We start from the raw sequence: 21738 nt of genomic DNA, 5'->3' as shown, positions 1-21738 counted from the left end.
TCCCATCTCATCACATCATTTTCCATCTCATCACATCTTTCCTCATTTATCCGCATCAGATCTCATCCCTCGCATCTACCCATATCCACATCTCATCACATCATATTCATTCACATCACATATCACATCTATCCCAATTTACGTCACATCTCATCCACTCACATCCCAATTCACATCCCAATTCACATGACATCACATCTCATTCATTCACATCACATCACATCTATTCACGTCCATCACATTCATTTACATCACATCCATCACATCACATTCATATCCACCACATTCATTCTCAGAACCATCCCATCACATACATTCTATCCACATTATATCACATCACTTCTATCCACATCATATCTCATTCATACACAACTCATCTCATTCATCCACATCTCATCTCATTCATCCACATCCATCCAATCGTTCACATGTACGACTACTCACATCTATCCATACATTCATATCTATCACTTCACATCCACATATATTCTTTCACATACACATCTGCATCCATTCTTTCACATACATCCACATCCATTCTTTCACATACTCATCCACATCCATTCTTCACATACATGTCCACATCCATTCTTCACATACACATTCACATCTATTCTTCACATACACATTCACATCCATTCTTCACATACACATCCATATCCATTCTTCACATGCACATTCACATCCATTCTTCACATACACGTTACATCTCATCCATTCATTCACATCTATCTGATTCACATCGCATCTCCTCACATCTATTCACATCACATCCATTCATTCACATCTATCTGATTCACATCGCATCTCATCACATCTATTCACATCTCATCCATTCATTCACATCTATCTGATTCACATCGCATCTCATCACATCTATTCACATCACATCTCAATTCTATGCAAGTTTCAGTTTGATTTTTCTTTTGAATACAAGGAGTATCTCTTGAATCAGTATCCCAAAAACTTCTTGATCGGGATTCTGAATTTCATACCAAAATTCCTCGAATTCTATAACCTTGATCCATAGATCAATTCGAAGAGTCTCAAACTTAGTTTGAGATTTGGCGAGAGTTTTGAGTGTATTTTTCTTAACTGGTCACACCTTCTTTCCTCGAAACTAACGAAAGAGTTTGGTCTTGGTCATAGTCTGATTCAAGGTTGGAGTCAGATAAGATTTTTCCTGAACTATCTTTCTCAAAAAGGTTTGATAATTCAGTTCTATTTTACTAAATTTCTTTCTTTAAATATTCACTTAACTGATTTCTAAATTAGTTACAAATTCCAATGAGGAATAGATTAATCATTTATCTGAATATTTCGATCTCGATAGATTTCCTGAATTCTCTTTTTACAATCCGTGTGAATATAAAATGATAGAAATTTCTCTCTTAGAGTATTTAATTATTCATTTATCAAATACTCATAGAATTTAAACATAGAATTTCAAAGAATTCTAATTTTATTATAAAAATTCTTTATGCATCTATATATGCATAAAAATCAACTTCAATGGGAATAACCCTTTTATAATAAAAAAATTCTTTATGCATATTTCTATGCATAAAATCAAATTTATTAAGAATAACACTTTTATAATGTAAAAAAATTCCTTTATGCATCTTTCTATGCATAAAATAAAATTTAATAAGAATAACACTTTTTCAATAAAAAATCCATTATGCATCTTTCTATGCATAGAAATTAATTTTAATAAGAATAACACTTTTATAATAAAAATACTTCATTTATGCTACTTTCTATGCATAAAAATCAAATTTAATTAAAATAACACTTTTGTAATAAAAATTTTCCTTTTCTGAATATCTGGACCCTTAGGCTAAGGTCCTTTATACCTATTTTCAAATAATTCCAATTGTACATTGGAAAGTTCTTTTTGAATTTCTGTTTCAGGGGAAACCATTTTAAACACTAGGAGGATTTTTATATCCAAAAATATATCAATTTTGAATTACCTCTCTCTAGACATTTTCCCTTTCTCTAGGCCAAAACAGGGTAAAACAGGATCTTTCTTTTATTTTAGAGAGGGAAATAATTATAAGGTCCGAAGGAGAGGTTCTTACACCTGCACACCTCAAAAGCTGGAGGGAGGAATCTTACATCCTACCCCACTTTAAAAATGCGAGATGTTCTCATCTCGCAAACTAGAGGACAACTCTTTCCCTTAAGATCCAACTGATTCTGGGGTTCCTTGTAGTCTGGTCAACCCAACTGAATCCTGGGATAAAGATCCCTTATATAGAATTCATCATCAGATAACAATTCATTCAGATCATATCATTCATATCTTTAACACAATAATGGTCCATTAGACCGAAATTTCCATCTGAACAATCCTCCATGGGAATTTCCATCTGAACAATCCTCCATCGAAATTTCAATTATACAGATTTTTAATTTGACATCCCTTAACTTGATCCACTAGGTCAAGTGTTAACAGTAGAAATCTGTCCCCAACACAATCTACTAATCTCATAGTGATTTGCTAAAGTCATTAGAACCCCTCTACAGTCCCTCATCCACCGCCATTTTAATCGAAACCAAGGCTGACCTTGCTATGCGAGACGTCCTCCATTGACTCTTCGTCAGCTGTTACAACTTTATCAGATTAGGTCTCCACGACCTCATTCACCATATGGTCAAAATGCTTCCTCAGCATTCTTGACATAAAATAGTCATTGTAAAAACAGGTCATAAATACAGTTTCTATATCGAACTCTTGTCTTTCCACATTGTTCCACATCAATCCTCATTTATTTCATCTGTATTCCCATTCTCATTACATCATAATCATTCACATCACATATCACATCTATCCCAATTTACATCACATATCACATCTATCCCAATTTACATCACATCTCATTCATTCACATCCGAATTCACATCACATCAATTCACATCCATCACATTCATTTACATCACATCCATTTACACCCATCATAATAAGAATAACACTTTTGTAATTAAAAAAATTCCTTTATGCATCTTTCTATGCATAGAAATCAAATTTAATAAGAATAACACTTTTGTAATAAAAAAATTTCCATTATGCATCTTTCTATGCATAGAAATCAAATTTAATAAGAATAACACTTATGAGGTCCCTGCCCCCTAGCCACGATGCCCTGCCGGTGGTGGAAGCGGCGTCGGCCTTCTCAGCGCGGGGGTAGGGATCCACACTCCGGGCCTCGCCCATGGATGTCCGAGAGACGAGAGGCTAGCCCGAGCAGTCCCTCCGAGACTGGGCCCGAAAGACTACCCTCACCCGGAAGGCACGGGCGATTTCACCATGGGAAAAAATCTTCTATCGGGGGAAATTACTCTAACGAGTCAAAGTCTTAATTAGGTAAACTGATCTGACCGAACCTAAAGTCACATGGTCAGATCAAGAAGAGACTTGCACTTGGTCCACGGAATCACCACTTTTTTCCTCATTTACAAGGCACAGCCTCGCTGATCCCCTCCCACAGAACAAGGTCTTCTTAGGCTTTAATCTAATTAACATAACTAATCGTATCTAGTTGTTTCTCAGGAATCCTCCGATGCAGTCTAACCCCATCCAGCCCATGGGTTATTAGTAGCCAACCACCCGATCATTGTATTGGTGGGATTCCTTTATAAAGATTGGGTTGTGTTTTTGCCTGGGTACCGAGGAAAAGAGTTCCCAAGCCCCCTAGCTGGCGATTCATGCAAAAATTAAGATAGGCATACCACGTACACACCCAATATGAAATTGCTATTTATAACAGATTTGATTGGCTTTAAAACAATCCTTCAATAAAAGTCATAATATTTCTAATCATCATTTTTCTAAATTTCGAGTCCATTGTATTACAGAATGTATCCTCTGGGGACTCTCCGTTGAAGACGAGCTAGCCAACCAACGAGATCCAATATCAAAATTTGGTTCCCAAAAATCTTTCCTTTTTGTCCATCCGAAATCTTCCTCGACGGACGCATGGGTGTCCTAGCAACCACGAGCCCGTGCATCACCTGGTCAGAACCCTCTAGGATCCTCCTTATGTGTCCTAGCACTTCACTCAGGGACCGCTTTGTCGGTCCTCGCCCATCGTACCGAAAGCGTACCATTTTAACCGTACCGAGGCTCGTCAAGACCTCGGCAGGCTTTCCCGTGAGCGACGTCCCTTGACGACTCCCCGCCAACTGTTCCAATGAACCTCCTCCTCTTAGAAAAACATAAGCCAACTGCTTCCTCCAGTATTCTAGCGTAAAACAATCCTTTGAATTTTTTTTTAAAAAAACAGAGGTTCCAATGCAAGTAAAATTCCAATTTGAGATTGGTTCCAAAAACCCTTTTTCCATAATTCCCAGTTTCATAATGAGGATCCTTGATCTCTCATTGGGGTAATCTACCCATCATTCAGTCTGATTGTCCAACTAGATTCTCGATGAGTTTGGTCAAGAAAAACTAGTTTAGTTCCGGTAGTCTATTCTTTGTGATTAGAAACTGGAATTGGTCACGAAGTTTTTACTTGATTCAGATCGAGAGATGGACAAGTAGGTTTACTGTCCGTCCCTCTCGTAGTCTAACCAAATTCATTTGGTTTAGTTCTACAAGGATTCCCTTAAGATAAACATCTAGTTTTGGGTAAATATCCATTTAGTGATTTTACCAATTCAAATATCCAAAGATATTCCTCCTATCACATAATTTCTCAACCTTAATTCATTAGGTAGAATTATGGTAGGAATTCATCTTTTGATACTAAAATTTAATTCAAATCCATATTTTCTTAATTATCATAAAAATTCTTCTTTTTAACTAAATATCATACCTTTTTTTTAATAAACTTGAAATCCCTCTTTTTCTCATTTTAATGAGTGCAATCCAATTATCATGGGAATTCCTCTTTTACCATAAATTAAATCTATTTAAAATTCTTCTTAAAAATTACATAAAAATATCCATTAATTCCATTAAGCTAAAAATTCCACTTTTCTCATTTAAATATCTGAATTTCAATATGGTGGGAAATCCTCTTTCATCATTTAAACTTATCTATGCAAAAAGATAAATTTAACTAAATTTTCTCTTAAATTTTAAATAAAAATCCTCTACACTAGGAATTACACTTTCCTCATTTAAATATTTGAATTCCAATATGGTGGGAATTTCTCTTTCATCATTTAAACTTATCTATACAAAAAGATAAATTTGACTAAATTTTCTCTTAAAATTTAAATAAAAATCTCCATTAATTCCTTTACACTAGGAATTACACTTTTTTCATTTAAATATTTGAATTTTAATATGGTGAAAATTCCTCTTTCATCATTTAAACTTATCTATATAAAAAGATAAATTTAACTAGAATCCTTCTTTAATTTTTAAATAAAATCTACATTATTTTAGCATCACAATTTTTCTCTTACTTCATTGGAATACATGGATTTCCATTGTCATGGGGATTACTCTTTTAACATAAAAATGAATTACTAGAAATTTCTCTTTTTCCTAATTAACTATTTATGCATAAACATAAAAGTCAATTTTTCCATGATTATAATGCGAATCATTCAGTTAATCTAGGATGATTAATCCTAGAATATGGTAGGAAGTCCTCTTTTCATATTATGAATGAAAATGATTTATGTGTTAATTTTTTAAAAATTTTACCATAGCTCCGTTGCTATTACTGATAATTCTCAATAATTTGAAAGCATAAAGTTTAGTAATATCCCTATGATTAGAACAACCATTAATTGGATCAATATCCAATTATGGACTTGATTCTTAATTTTTCCATAAATTAAATAGCATAAAAGCATTAAAAAGCCACCTATTTGGCCTCTAATTTGACAAGCATATAAATTAATTTTAGATTAGAGAATTGCTTCATGAGAAGCTTCATTTGAATATAGAAAAGGTCATAGGAATGACCATTCTTTGGGGGAGAGAGAGAAATGCTTTAAAAAAAACATTATAATTTAAGCATAAATGGAAATTTATGTGTTTTATCACTACAATTCATTAAAGAACTTCAATTGTATTAAAAAGCCATTCAATTGAATGCTTCTCAAGCTTGAGAGGGGTTGAGAAGAGAGAAACATTTGGAGATTAAAGAAAACAGACCATAAACCCATTTTACCTCCTAGATTGCTTGATTCTTTGATCAAAGTAGAGGCCCCCAACCAATCAATTAGTTTGGTATGTTGATGAAGTCTCCAAGGAAGATTGAAGAGAGAGAGAAGCTCCAATCTCTTCAATTTGTAGAGGATTTTTAGAGGATAATAGAAAATATGCTAGTAATACCGGCATAGTTTAGTTCACAGATGAGAATAAAAAAGAATGAGGGTCTATTTATAGGTGAGGGAGGCCACTAACTGAGTCCAACTGAGATCTAGAATTTTCCAGCTTCAATTTGGCTGAATTTGGACAAGTTTTGGACCAGTTTGGCTCCCTTTTTTATTTGGTTTGATCTAGGAGAGAGGAGTGATAAAAATATCCTATTATTTTTTAGTTTAAAACTCATCCACACATGTGAAATAGGTGCCTCCTTGAAGGGCCCCCTTCTCCTTACCAATGTGTCAAAAATGAATGATTACTCTAAAATATCTCATTTTTTTATTAATACTTCATAATTTTTAACTAATAAATCTAGTACTTAGTCAATTCTTCATCTTATGTGGGAATTTACTCATTTTTGGGTATTTTCTTTTATTCTTTGGATTTATCTTATCCCAACACTTGGATTAATCTTATTGGTCCATAGGAACCTTGATCCAAAATTTTCAAAAAATCTTGACCCTTAGGCTAAGGTCTTCTAAATCATTTTTAATTAATTCTAATTGCACCTTGGAAAATCTATTTTGATTTTTTGTTTCAGGGAAACATTTTTTTATATTTGTAGAATTTATTTATCCAAAAATATCCCAATACTGATTTACCACTCTCTAGAAATTTTTATCTCACTAGGCCAAACAAGGAAAAATAATATTTTCTTGTATTTAGAAACATAGAATGATTACAAGGGATTGAAGTAGAGGCTTATTTGTTATTCACACACTTGATATAGTCTAATACAATTCTAGGTAATCCACTTAATCCACTCATTGATAATATGATGTTTATTCCTTCAATTTTTTTTGAGAATTACCAGCTTAACATGGGGATGCTTGGTCCACATAAGTTTAATTTGCATGTTTTTGTGAAATCAAATGTGCATGTTCTATTTGATGATGGTAATACTTATAATTTTATTGATGCTCCTCTTTTCTAGAGATTATGTATTCTATGTGCTCAATACCCACCAAAGCCCAGGGAGAGAGGGCTACCATGCATTTCAGGCTATGAGTGGGCATCCACCTACTGAGAGGTGACACACACATGTGGTGGGGTATGTGGGTTTGGCAAAGTGGTGGTACTATTCAAGACACATCTATAGCCCCACGATCATAGTCTGCCAGGGACACAAATGCACGCTTTATGTGAGTGAGGCTACAAGTCACATTGGAGAGATGTATACACATTACAGTATGTTACTTCCCACCTAAGAAGACCTCAAATGCTATTCTAGAGGAGGGAGAGCAGTTTTATCCCCTCGTGCATTGAGTTCTCACGCTTGGGTGAAGTTCTCCTTTTAGGGGACTTCAATGCCAGGACTTAGAGCAAGCAATAACTTGTACATGACCAAGAGGAGCCAACAATGAAGGAGATAGACTCAAAGCAAGCAAGCATCTATATATGACTCGAAGGAGCTAACCATGCAAGAGATAGACTCTGATTGGCATTCAATGGAAATCACAGGACAAAGGGGACATTACAGCATCAAGGAGAGAGCTCCTTGTGTTGGGGACCAAACACAGTTTAGCTATCTTCAACGGGATGTCAATTTGGCCTTCTTTTGGAGCTCTCACATGCTTCCTACATGGCAGAGGCTCAAGTTCAGTGGATTACCTGATGGGATATCTAGCTTTAGCCATATCCATATCTGCCTTCACCATTCTCACCCACCCCCTTGGGACCACCAACCATGCCTATATCTCTCCTTCATCCTCAGCTTTTCCTGACCATCCTCACCATCACCACCCATCTCCCACTACACCCAGATTCACTTCCACCATGATGGGGACTCAACTTACTCCAATGATCTCTACCAACATCTAACATATGTAGACCCCAATCTCCCACTAGGGGACCTCACCTCTCAATTCACCACAACTTACACATGTCTGCCATAGCTGCATTGCCATCCACCACCAAATGCCCTACTAGCACCATGCCCCGAAATGATCGGTACAATGAGGAATATTGCACAACATCTGAGTGTCTCCTATGAGAGGTTGCAAAGCAATTGGCCAAATATGAGAGCAAGACGCTCAAAGGATTAACCAATACACAACTAAACATAAGATATGAGCACGTGTTAAGGGCTAATACAAGGACTTATCCAATACACAACTGGTCATAAGAAACAAGCATATGTTAAGGGCCAATATATGAGGACTTATACCAATCTCTCAAAGGTGTGAACTGTAACAAGGGCTGGAAGAAAATTTGAGAGAAACGCCCACCCACACCCATCACATCTCCATCCATATGGCACACATATGCATGATCCCTAAACAAAGTACCAAATCAGCCCCCCATCCCACCACCATCACATCCACTTCTTCATGCCTACCATGGTATCTTGAGCCATCTGGAGAACTCAAAAATGGTAATAAAGTTATTGATGAAGTGCATGTATTCTAAGTAGACAAACTCAAATTTCAAACCTTGGTACTTGCATCTTGTGATGGAGAATAAGAAAGAAGGAAATATTTTACAAAACGTAAAACTAGCGATGGCAATTATAGGCATCCAAATAGAAGAGTTGCATGCCTCCTTAGAGTAAGCCCCATAGTGAAATGTCATATTGAAAATTTTTTGTTATACCCTTTTAAATAACCTAATACTTGGGGAGGAAATGGCCAAAAATTTTGCAAAACTAAAGACATCTATGTATAAGATGCAAGATATAAACTCAAAGACATCTATGCACAAGATGCAAGATATAAACTCAAAGACATCTATGCACAAGATGCAAGATATAAACTTAAAGATATACAAGAAATATGTGCACTTGTGCAAGCTTAAAGAAAAGCTTGAAAAACCAAAGCAATGTCCATATAGAACAAAGTTATAAGAGACATTTAACCAAGATTGTGCAAGGATTTTGGATATCACCAAATCACTAAATCTAGGATGCATAGTGGTTTCCTATGAATTTCTACAAATCAATTAGCCCAAACCAAAAAGTGTTTCTCTCACTTGAATTGATCTTTAGTGTTCTTTGAAAGCAGGTGTGAATGACTAGGTATTCATTTCGTGTTATTACATGACAACCAACTGTGCTAGTGTAGGTCTGAATAACTAGGTATATCTTTTGTATTATTACATGACAACCTATTGTGCTAGTGCACTGGTTTTTTGCATTGTCTATTTTGGTTAACTTAGCTTTAATTTCTATTTCTAACACTTTAACTCTGAGATTACTTTGCATTATAACACATGGATTTGATCCACACTTGCCACAAAACCATCAATCCAAGCACACCACTGGTCGAGGTGCCATCTTGATTAAGACGAGGCTCATTCTAAACCAAGCTTGGCAAGCCTTTTGTGCAAGCCAAGTTAACTTGGCCGTTAGCTTTCTAAATGTGCCAAAACTAGCACAGCTAGGTTTTTGCTCATAAAACATGGCCAAAATCATTTAATGTAACTTGGCCATTAGCGTTCTAAATATGTCAAAAGTAGCACAGTTAGATTTTTGCTCACAAAACTTGGCACCACAATTGTGTTAAACCTCACTTATAGACCCTACTTAATAATTTGCCCAATAGAAACTACTTAATAATTTGCCCAATAGAAACTAGGTGCTTTGTTATGTTCGGCACAAAAAGCACATCATGAGAGATTCAATCTTTATGTGGGAATACATGCATTCGGCCAAGTTAAACGTAGATGTGGGAATATGGCCAAGTTAAACGTAGATGTGGGAATATGGCCTTATACCATCGAGGCGGAGTATAGTATTACGCATGCTCTCGCATTCTCATGATGCTAGGCCCCTCCCACACTGGAATCATTTTTTAACCTTAGCATTCTTGTTATCTTTTGAAAGCAAAAAGGTGCAAAAATGAGAATATTTAGTGCATTGAGGAGCATACAGGTATAAAAATGAGCACATTTAATGCATTGAGTAGCATACATTTGAGAGCATATAGGTGCAAAAATGAGCACATGCAGTGCATACAATCTCTACTCGTGGCTTCATTGGGTTTTTAAACCCTAGCCCCTCTAATTTCCTATAGCATGATGAGGATGTTTCTTTTTATAAGAGAGTACTAGAACTCAACTTGCACATTGCTACAGTATGTAAAAGACATTAAGGAGCAAAATGCAAGAATGGAAGTCGGAATACAAAGGGTCAAATCATGAATGGAAGCCAGAATACAAAAGGTCAAATTGATGGGATTTTTTCCTCTTATTTTTTAGAAATCCAGGATTTCTTTTTTCTCTCCTCTCCGTGTGCCTTGGTTATTTATGGTTAATATGTAATAGATGATATGATTTATAGGAGTAAGTTTCCAACTTTAACGTCAAACCTTTAGCATAGAAGGAAGACAAGGGGGCTAGGCCCTGTACATAATTGCCCTACACGTAAGTAGTAGAAAAAGAAAAAAGAAAACATGAAACACAACAACTACCTTGTAGCACAGTAAGCAAATACAAAAGTGCAGCACAACAAACTAACAACAACACCTACCTTGGGAATAGAAGGACTCAACAGCACCTTGCATAGCGTTTGGCCATTTTGTGCAACAATAAGAAAAAAGAACTAATCACCACCGGAGCGCAGCAAATGCCTAGTGCAATAGCACCATAAACAAAGCTAATACCATTGTTTATCAATTTCATCACACTCATATGCTCATAAAAACACATTCAAACAAGATTATTCATTGTCAAAGTGTGTGATGAAAAATACTTTTATATATGGTGACATAAATATATTAGCATTGATATACACATTTTGTTTCGATTGTGTCTTGTGAGATGATTATTTCTATTTAATATATACATGTATTGTGCATAAACATTGAGCCTATCAGTGGGAGGGATATTTAGACAAGATTTGCACATTCCAGATAATTACATAGTCACACACTCCAACCATAGACCCATTCTTCTTTGCCGCTTGGTCTTGGGACTTGAGGAGAGTTGTCAGTTTTGAGCAGCTTTCTTTGCTAGGTGTTCTTGGGCTTTGGGTTTAGTTCCAAAATACTTCCTTACACTTGTGATGAGGTACCTCTTAGATGACTAAAGGGAGAGTAGTGGAAGAAGCTTTATATGTGGGAAAGTTTATGTGACAGAGGTTAGACTTCTCAATCTCTTTATAACCCACCATTTTAAGTGGGTTTACTTACAAATTAATGTCAATGAAGTCTTTCCAAGTGTTATGGCTTCTTGTGACTAGTAAAACTTGTTGGAATGGAGACAAAGGTAGCAACACATGTATAGATGATGCAAGCACAAAACTCAAAGTAGCTTGATGAGAATAAGTGAAGGACAAGTGAAGTGACATGAAAAGTTCACTTACACACACACTCTTATGAGTGTGTACACACCTCAAGGGAAAAACCTCCTAAGGAGGAAAAAAGTAGCTGGGTGCATTTTTAGTCTATGACCACACACATCTCTACCATATAAATGGCTACAACTCCCCTTGTAGCGATAATGTGAACATGTACAAGGATCATTGATGATTAATCCCCAAATGGCAATAAGCCCAAAGCTTTGTGAAAAGCTTCGATGTTTCCTCATAAGACAGTCTTCAGTGAACATATCTGCCACATTAACGTGTGTAGAGACATAAGCCAAGCTAATCTCTCTAGCAATAAGCCTCTCCTTAACATAATGATAATACACCTTTGGGTTTCTCATATAATACACTTTGGCTATAAGTGAAAATGGAGGTGGGGGATTGTTCTAACACCAAGATCTACCAAAAGGTGCCTAAGCCATACACCATACACACTCCACAATTATGTTGCCACATGTAGTCAGCTTCATAACTCAAAGAGGAGCCACTATCAGCTTCATAGCTCAAAGAGGAGCCACTATCAGCTGCTTCTTGTTGAGCTGTGATATACATTAATTACCAAGATAAAAGCCACTAGTGACACTCACATCTAGCTCAATCAAAGTCATTAAAAGCATGTAGCTCAATATCACCCCCTTACCATGGAATAACCCAAGGGACTAAGTGGTATGTAAGTATCAAAATACTCGCTTAGTGCCTGCCAATGCTTACTTCTGAAATTGTGCATAAACTTGCTCAATTGGGAGACCCTAAACTGAATTTCTAACCTCATATTGTATAGATATATACACCAACCAACAACCTGCTAATAAAGTGATACATAAATGGTTCACGTGCATCTTAGAGATCGAGCCTAGCACCTGTATCTACTGATGTAACAAAAGGCTTATAGTCTTCAAGACCAAACTATGTAAGTAGTCTTTGTACGTAGTTAACCTTTTTTTAAAGGAATTTTTAAGAGGGGATATCAATGTCATGTCAAATAACCAAAAAAGAGTCTTAGAGAGGGATATCAATGTCATGTCAGACAACAAATAAAAGTAGAGCTCCTTAGTCATTATCATCCTGAGGTTATCCTTTTAAAAAAAAGCTTGTAAGAGGGGATATCAATGTCATGTCAAACAACACAAAAATTTAGAGTTCCTAGCAAATAAAAACAAGAACAACTCATCACTTTGTACAATGGTAGCTCCAAAGACTTCTTCTTCCATTTCTTTTGCAAGAATTCAGCTTGCGTAAAGCCTTGCACATAGACCCATATAAGATCTCAATGATGAGTAGCTTGCATATATTTATGAGGCCTATCCAAAAAGTTCATTGGTGTCTATTATTCTCATAGATTTATTGGATTCATACTAGGTTTTACATCCTCACTTTGACTCGTGGTGATGAAGGGAATCCCAATGCCTTTATGTTTGTTGAGCTGGCTGTAGTGCTCTTCTAGCAAAACCAAACTAGTATGCTCGTGGGAGATCAGGCATTTGTTGCTAGTCACAAGCTAAAGGTATAATCATCCCAGTCTTATAGTGGCAAAGATGTTGAGAAGGGGCGTAATAACCCAAAGAAGAAAGGTAAATGCAAGTATTATTAGAAGTCATGCCATTATATTAATAAATGTAGAAAAAGGCTAAAGAAGAAGAAGAAGAAGAAGAAAGAGTCATGCATGGTTGTGGTGGCTGATGCACCAAGTGCTAAAAAGGAGTAGTCAATGAACTATACACACAATGATGCACTACAATTATGGCCTTTCTCTCTATGATGTATGAATGTCAATGTCTAGTAATTTGATAGTGGTGCTAGCAAGCACATTACAGCATGATTTGTTTTCCTCCCTTGAGTTTACTTCTCAAGGAGGCATACTCACATGTGTAAACAATGGTGGGACAATCACTCTCTCAAATGTCTTATTTATGCCATGTCTTTGACATTACTAAGGTAGGCCTCGTGGTCATATTTGTTGATGACACGTGTACAATTCATGATCAGAGTAATGGAGACATCCCTATGGTATCTCATACTCTAGCCATGGGCTTTATAGGTTGTACATGTATGACAAATTGACACATTACTGTCACATGTTTGGCAGTTTGTTACACCTTAAAAGGTAAGAGATGATGCCAGAGTTGCCAAAGCTTGAGGCCCCTATCAACAAACATATATGTGAGGGGTGAATATTAGGCAGGATGTAATGGGCATCATTCTTGAAAGATTGATTAGTAAGGGCTATCCAAAATTATAGCTTATGCATAGTGATGTATGTGCTCCTATGAGGACACCATTGATTGGGGGGGATATCTTTACTTTGTGACTTTTATTGAAGACTACTCCAGGCACACTTGGGTGTATCGGCCAACGAGGGATATCTCTATATCTATTGAAAGCAAAGTGAGAGATTTTTACATGCTTTAGACACTTTATTTCTATGGCTAAAGATGCGTCTACATGTAAATTTGACACCCTTCATATACAGATTGAGGGAGGGAGTATATGTTAAAGGAGTTTCATACATATATGGCAGAAAGAGGCATAAAATATCAATGCATGATGCCTTATACATCTCAGCAAAATGGTGTGGCTGAGAGGAATAAAAATGAATGCTGCTTTTACAATTAGCCCATACCGGTTGAACATCAGCTCAAATTTTAGCCCGTAGATAAACCTATCGATAAGGCAATTATGGATGATGTAGTGGATAAGGAAAGGGCACCCATATAAGCATCCAAGAGTATATCAAGCAAATTAGCTACTTCTTTACTTAGTAGGACACATGTAGGTTCTCATCATGCATCTCATTCTATTGTGGGTCATGCTCTCATTGCTAGTATATCCAATGAAGAGGAACCTATTTCCTTTAAGGAAGCATAGAAAAATAATCATTGCCAGTATATGCAATGAAAAAAAACATGTTTTCTATGGCTCAATAAAATAATCATTGGATGTAGTCCATAATGTAGGAGGATTATGACTCAATCCTCAAAAAATGACATGGTATTTGGCATATTTACCTTATGGTAAAAGGGCCACATGTATGAAGTGGGTTTATAAGCTTAAGCATATAGATGATGGTAGCATTGACCACTACAAGGTATTGCAAAAGGTTATGCTCAAAAGAAGGGCATAGATTATGATGAGACCTTTGCACCCACGTCTCGTATTACTATAATCACAAGCGTATTATTGCATTAGCAATGCATCATGGTTAGAATGTACATGAGTTAGATATCAAGACTGTGTTCTTATTAAATTGTGATTTTCATGAGGAGATTTAGGTATCTCATTCTCGTGATTTTGTTGAGATGGGACATGTGTCTAAATCATGCAGGTTAAGGGGAGGTTAAGAACAACTTTATATGGCCATAAAATAGGTTTCCAAATCATGATATAAGAAGATAAATACATATTTGGTTGTAAATGGTTTTTGCAACAGTCCAAGTGAGAATACCCTTTATGTAAAGATGAGTAAAGATTGTTTTTTGGTTATAATTTTATATGTTGATGACATGTTGCTCATTGGCCCTAATGAGGAGAAAATTTTAGCCTTGTGTCATTTGAGATGACACATTTGGGCTTATTGTGTTATTATTTGGGCATACAATTTATGCTTTGTTGATAGTATTATGATGTTATAATCTAAGTTCTGGAGGGTAAGGGCTAAGGAACTCTACTTTTATTTATTTTATGACATGACATTGATATCCCTCTCTAAAACTCTTTTTATTTTAATGATAGCTTTAGGATGATAATGGCTAAGCTAATAATTTGGTTTATGATGTACTGCTTTGCTTTTAACATTGAACCACACCCATGTTTAAGAGTGGAACCCTCTTGTGATGTCTTGGTGGAGTTGATTGTGAAAGAGACCCTTAGACTCCTTTGTAGATTGCTTGGTTGAAAAGCAAGGCTTTCCTTAACAATGTGAGAGTGTAAATATGGATAAGAGGGCTCCACATATCTTGATTGTATAGTATATAAAAGTCAGGAAAGAAATGGTACTTTAAAAAATGGTTGTTTGGAGGGGAGGTAATATTAGACTATTGGAACAAGTAAGGTTAAAATAGTAATAAGTTTCTAGTATAAGTAGGACAAGCAAGGTTGAAGATATGTAAGAGTGGTATGGTCCTAGGGTGGAAGATCTAAAAGACATTTTTTAAAGGATTTATTTCTAATAGTGGTAACAACCATGCCCTTCCTACCTCCATGCAAGAGACACATGGGACCCAAGGATGGGCATTGATTTTCACTTTGTTAAAACCAGGAAGGCTACATGCTATCCCAAATTTCACTATGCATGTCTTGTTTTGATTGTTGAGATGAAATCTTAATAATTAGAGCATTAAATACTATCTATAATTAGAGTGGACTTGTAGGAATATTACATCATCCTCATGGAAATATAACATCTTTGTGTTCACCAAACCAAAATTTACTCTTCCAATTCCACAATAGTGGTAGAAGTTACATATCTTGTCATTTGTGGACTACTATTTTGATTTAGAGGTCACTTTTTTTAGAACTTCAATCATTTTGCCATTTTTTATGAATAACACGTGTCAATTAAATGTGGTGCTTGCACTTGCTCAAAGTTCTATAATTTGTGCTTGATTTGCACTTTATACATATTGTGGTATGATTCAACTTTTACCTCTTCTCAAGTACCACTAAACAAACTGTTTATAAAAATTGATTGGAGTGGCCTTTCTTTTGTGTGGTATATCTTTACTAAGAAACCATGCTCTTTCAATACATGGCTTTTTTCTTTCCATTGTTTTTGAACGCATTTGTTTAGATGAATATGACATTGAGTTATGTCGTGGGGTGCTTACCCAATGCTTCGATCTTGAGTCCCTTGAGGCCTCCAAGCTCGCTTGTCAAGCTCCAAACTCTAAGCTCCACCTCCACACTGTCACCGTGGACTTGCTCACACCATCACATAGACCAATCACACTCTCTCTCACTCTCACATACAAGCATAAGTACACAAGCATGAAAAGAGGCACAATTCTAGAATTCTCTCACTCTCTCATACAAGCATAAGTACACAAGCATGAAAGAGGCACAATTCTAGAATTCTCTCACTCCTCACTCTCTCTCAAGTTACAAGGGGAGAGCTCTCAACAACAGGACAAAGGGGATTGTGTCCTTTTCATTATAAGAAAATGCCTTATATACAATTGGCCCTTATTCACACTTGGGCGCCCAAAACTTACTTACTAGGCCTTGGGTGGCCAATGTCTCATAATGTACAATCTTTATAGTTTCTTTGCACATGACACTTATTAATGTCCTCAATTGAGGATCATGTTGTTAATCCAAATGGGATTAACATTTCCCCCTTTTTGATGTAGGTTCTGTCCTTAGAACCTGTTATTACCGAGGTCACAAGACCTAGTCACCGAACTCAGTGGAAATTTTGTCTAGACTCTAGAGCTTCTGTAGAGCGCAACCGAATGCTGAATGTGATTTCCAAAATCCAATGTCTACCATGTCTTCAAATGGAATGTGCATGTAAGCTGGAAGACATCTTAATCAGTGGTAGTACAGCATCATTCCTCTGTCTGAAGACCCTTGATTCATATCAAACTTCGATTGCTGTGCTTCAAAGCCATCATAGGTTTCTTTTGGTTGGTCTATTAGTACCACCAACAATTTCATAAATCTGAGACTTGCCACAATGGCCGGATCGGGTATCCTTCTCCATGCTCTGATCCATGTTAGCATTTGATGTCTTTGTTCTTGAATATGGCCAAATGTTGCTGGTGTGAAGATAGGGAAGTTATAACAAACATGGAAGTCCCTGTTTTTGGCCTCTTGGGAATTCCAGCGGCGTCCACCTTCTCTTGATAGGTATGTACAATGGATCTACTCTCATTGTTGGTGGTGCGCTCATGTATACTTTGTTATATTCTGGAGCTGATAGAAACTCCTTCCTCCATGTAGGCTGGATTCCAAAATCTGTCAGTTGTGGCTGTTCTTCAGTAGTGATGATGGTGGCGTAACCACCTCTTGTGTGCACAGGATGATGTATCTTTCTCCATCTTCTATAACAGTAGAGCTGATCTCATGAATGTGACAATGCAAATTTCCAGCAAGTCATCTAAATGAGGGTTGGCGAGCCTTGTGTGTTTTGCGACATTTGCCCATAATGTACTCTCTCCAACCAAAGGAAGTAATTCTTCTAAGTCAAGACATGGGGCACGGAGAGGGTATGGTACATAATGTTGCCTAGTTGGTGTGAGTGCAGAGTATGCTTTTGGCAGGATCTAGCGGCGGGTAGGGTCGAATGGAGCAATCTGCATATGAGAACTTTGAACATGAGTTTTGGCTTTAAAAGCGGATTGCTTGCTCAAATAAAGTCCTCGTACTCTATAGCTGTCAAAGAATCCGAGACATTATTTTCAGTGAAAGGTGCAATATTATCATGTGGATTGAGATCTCGTACCTCCTGAGGTTGCCATGGTGGAGATGGGTTAGGTGTCAGTATCTCCTCGGGATGAGAGTGTTAGTATCTCCTCGGGATGGGAGTGTTAGTGGGAAAATCTAACTCTTGAGGAGAGAAAGAAGAGTAAATATAGTCAGCTTGGGAGGAGTTAGTAGGTGGCGCGCTAGGATAGGGATTGAGAAGCTTACTAGTTAGTATCTCCTCGGGATGAGAGTGTTAGTGGGAAAATCTAACTCTTGAGGAGAGAAAGAAGAGTAAATACAGTCAGCTTGGGAGGAGTTAGTAGGTGGCGCGCTAGGATAGGGATTGAGAAGCTTACTAGCTATATTAGAATATACAGGTAAGTGGATTTTAAAATTGAAGAGGGACCTTCTTCTTGACCTTGACCAGTGCTAGGGGGTGGGTGGCTAGGCTTATGGGCTTTAAAATAGTTTTGTATGTCATGAATTTCTTCATTATCAATATTAGGGTAGTTTATGTGAGTGGCATCAAAATTATATCTTACATTGGTGAGCATAGCTTCTAAATGCTTGTAGATATTAGTATAGAGTTTAAGGATGCCGACAGGGTGATATAATGTAGACTCACAGAGATTCAAATGTTGGTGAGTATTGTACACTTTCAGCCACCCATGACTAATTACCCATTGATAAGTATTTGCAACTAACTCATAGTTGGCTAGTGTCTCTGATATGCCATCTGGAAGAAACAGGTCGAGTTTTTCAATACTATTGTCCAAGATTTCTGAATTTTGGAGCACATGACACCAACTATGAAGGTTTAGCACTATAGGATGCAAGGGGTAGAAGAAGATGTCCTGAGCGTTAGTTAATATAAGGTCACCCCTCGAAATTCCCATGATGATTGTTGGGTCAGCATCGCGTTAGATATTTTGTTGAATTAGTGTCAATTCACCTAGGCCTATATCTTCAGCTAAGTTTATATCATACTGAAGTAATGAGAGTGTTAGTGTAGATAAAACAAAGTAAGGGTGTGAGGAGGGACCCGAGGAGTTACTGGCAACAGCTGGCCCAACTTTGAGGCGTGCTCAAGGAGGATACGTAGATCATCTATCAGCTCTAGGCGTTGACTCCTTTCCTGTGCCGCAAGCTAACATGCCAGATCATGCAGGCAAGAGTCAGCATTGCTGAGGTGGTTGGAGATGGTCGTTTCCCAGATCATTCTTTCTGCATCCATCTCTTCAAATCTCCTTGTTGCATCTTCTTGTGCTCATCGGGCAGTGGCTTCCCTTTATTGTGCTTCAGTAATTTGATTGAGTCTTTATGCCGCCAATCGTTAAGTGTCTTGTAGTTGCACTTTAAGCTGTGATATGTCCTCTTGATTCTCCAATTCATTCTTTTGCGCCTCTGCCTGGTTTGCACTAATGGTTTCGTTGAGGGCCTTTATCTTTTCTGCATGTGATTTGTTTGCTTGTTCTCTTTCTTGTTGCAGATTGTGCACTCTTTCTTGCTCTGCCTTGGGCCGTTAGTTACTCGATTTGTTGGTGAAGCACATCTTCATTAGCCTTTGCATTGTCTTGGCACTCCTTAATTTGTCGGGTATGCAGAGTTGCGAGGTTATGTGTGTGGGCAATCTCTTTTTGAAGTTGATCTTTTGCTTGCTCTAGTTTTGCATTTAAGTCTGCATTTTTGTTGATCTTCTGTACAATTATTTGGCTTAAGACGAGGTTATTACTTTCCAAGGAATTGTACCTCTGTTCTTGTTTCTCTAAAGCCTGTAAACTCTTCACGACGATAACCTCCTTGGTGAGTTGACTCTGCTGCTTCAAGGGTTGCCTTTACGCTTTGTACTTGTGTATTTGCATCGTTTAGCTACTTCCAGAGGGCGACGTTCCTATCATGTAACATGTGTGTTGTTAATAAGTGGCAATGCCATACCTTTTGCTCTTGTTCCCAGTTTGTACTTGACTTAGCTTCCAGTTCTTTGAGTGGATTGTGAAGGAGTGCTTCTAGGCCTTCCATGGTTTCTTGGATGAATTGTTTGGATGAATTGTTGAGAATCCATGTCCTGGAAGGAGGTTAACTAGGGCACTTGCTCTTTCTCTTCCAACTTTCTCCTTTTGATTGGACTTGAAGGTTATGGCATTCATTGTCTCTTACTTGACTCTGGGGGAGCCTCTCTAGTGATTGTTACTTCTTCTACTACTCATTTCTCCGTAGCTGGGTTCCTCAGTGTTTGTTCCTCAGTTGCCTCTATTGGTGTATCTGCTAGGCTTGAATCCTTGAGAGGAGAGAGGTCTTTAAAAAATAAGCTGTGCGGGGCTTACTGGAGGGGTGAGCTGTTGCGGTGGTTCCTGCATAGTAGGGCCAAGTATCTTTTCTTAAAGGGCCTCTTGGTATGTGCGGATTTCTGTTGCCCCACTGCCGCTTCCAATTGTTGTGATTCTACTGCTACATCAACAAGTATTCCTCTCATCCTTTTATGTTTTCTTTTTGCGGTCTTTTTTTATTTTTTTGATGAGATCCTATGTTGCCTGCCCCTCTTCTAACTTGCCAATAGCTTCTTTAAGTTGGTCGGGTATGAGTGCTAACTGCATGTGCTCTTCTGGTTCAGGCTCTTTCTTCAGAGTACCTGTGTGAGGAGGTATGGATTGCTGATCTTCAATTGATGGGCCTTCAAGTAATTTTCCATCTCTTTATGCATATAGAAAGCCCATTCCTCCTCCTTTTCCTCATGTTTAAACCCACTTTGTTGTACCTATCTACAAGCTTTATTTGCATCACGAGGGACATCGCTCTGCATGCCTTCTCTGTAGCTTCATCTCCGATGTTGTCGTATTCTGCTCCATTTGAATTGTAAGAATCTTTCTTGAGCATATCATTTATAGGCATCGTATCAATGTTGTGCTTGTGGGCTTTCACTGCAGTTGGGAGTTGTAAGGCATCTCTGATTAAGTCCTCTATGATGAGGAGCTGTTCTGTGGTGGCATTAGTCTTTGTAATCTTTCCTCTCTTTATTTGCTTGTCGTATGTCTTCAAGTATTCAGGCGCAGAGGTCTGTGTCGACTACATGGGGCAGTACATTTGCCATACTGCCGAGGCCTACTTTGTCAAGTTTTGCCTTGACTTCCGCATCTTCTAGCAAGTGGAGACATTCTAGGCTGTGGCACTGGAGAGTCACCTTCCCGTGGGGTGTGATGATTTCTTTCCTGTGACAAGGGTGCCCTAGAATGATTAGGCATAAGGGCCCAAGAAATTTGTCTTGGGCTTGCTTAATCCTTATTGTCGTCGGTGTGGCTGGTTGGGGACCCCGTAGCACTACTTGCTCACGTGGTGGATGGTTGCTCGCGGGCTTTGGATTCGGAGACGGACATCTATATCAACATATACAATCAATCAAACACCCACTTCGTGAAATAGTCCGTGGCCACGATTAGGTACCGGGCTTGGGATGGATGTGCCGCTGGACTGATTGGCCCCACAAAATATATCCCCCATTTCTCAAATGGTTGCCTTACGATGATGGGGGTTAGCAGAATCTTGTCCTTCTATTGTGGAATAGCAAATCGTTGACATTCCTCACATCTTTTGACAAACTCTATGGCATCCCCGAATAACGTAGGCCACCAGAGTCCAGCTTGAAGCACTTTTTAAGCTATAATTTCTCCAACAAAATGCCCGCTTGCTATCCCTGAATGAGACTCTT

This window comes from Cibotium barometz, chromosome 19 (genome assembly GCF_041138505.1).
Source record: "Cibotium barometz isolate CiBa-2024 chromosome 19, ASM4113850v1, whole genome shotgun sequence".
NCBI lineage: Eukaryota > Viridiplantae > Streptophyta > Polypodiopsida > Cyatheales > Cibotiaceae > Cibotium > Cibotium barometz.
Note: the sequence above shows the minus strand (reverse complement) of the source record.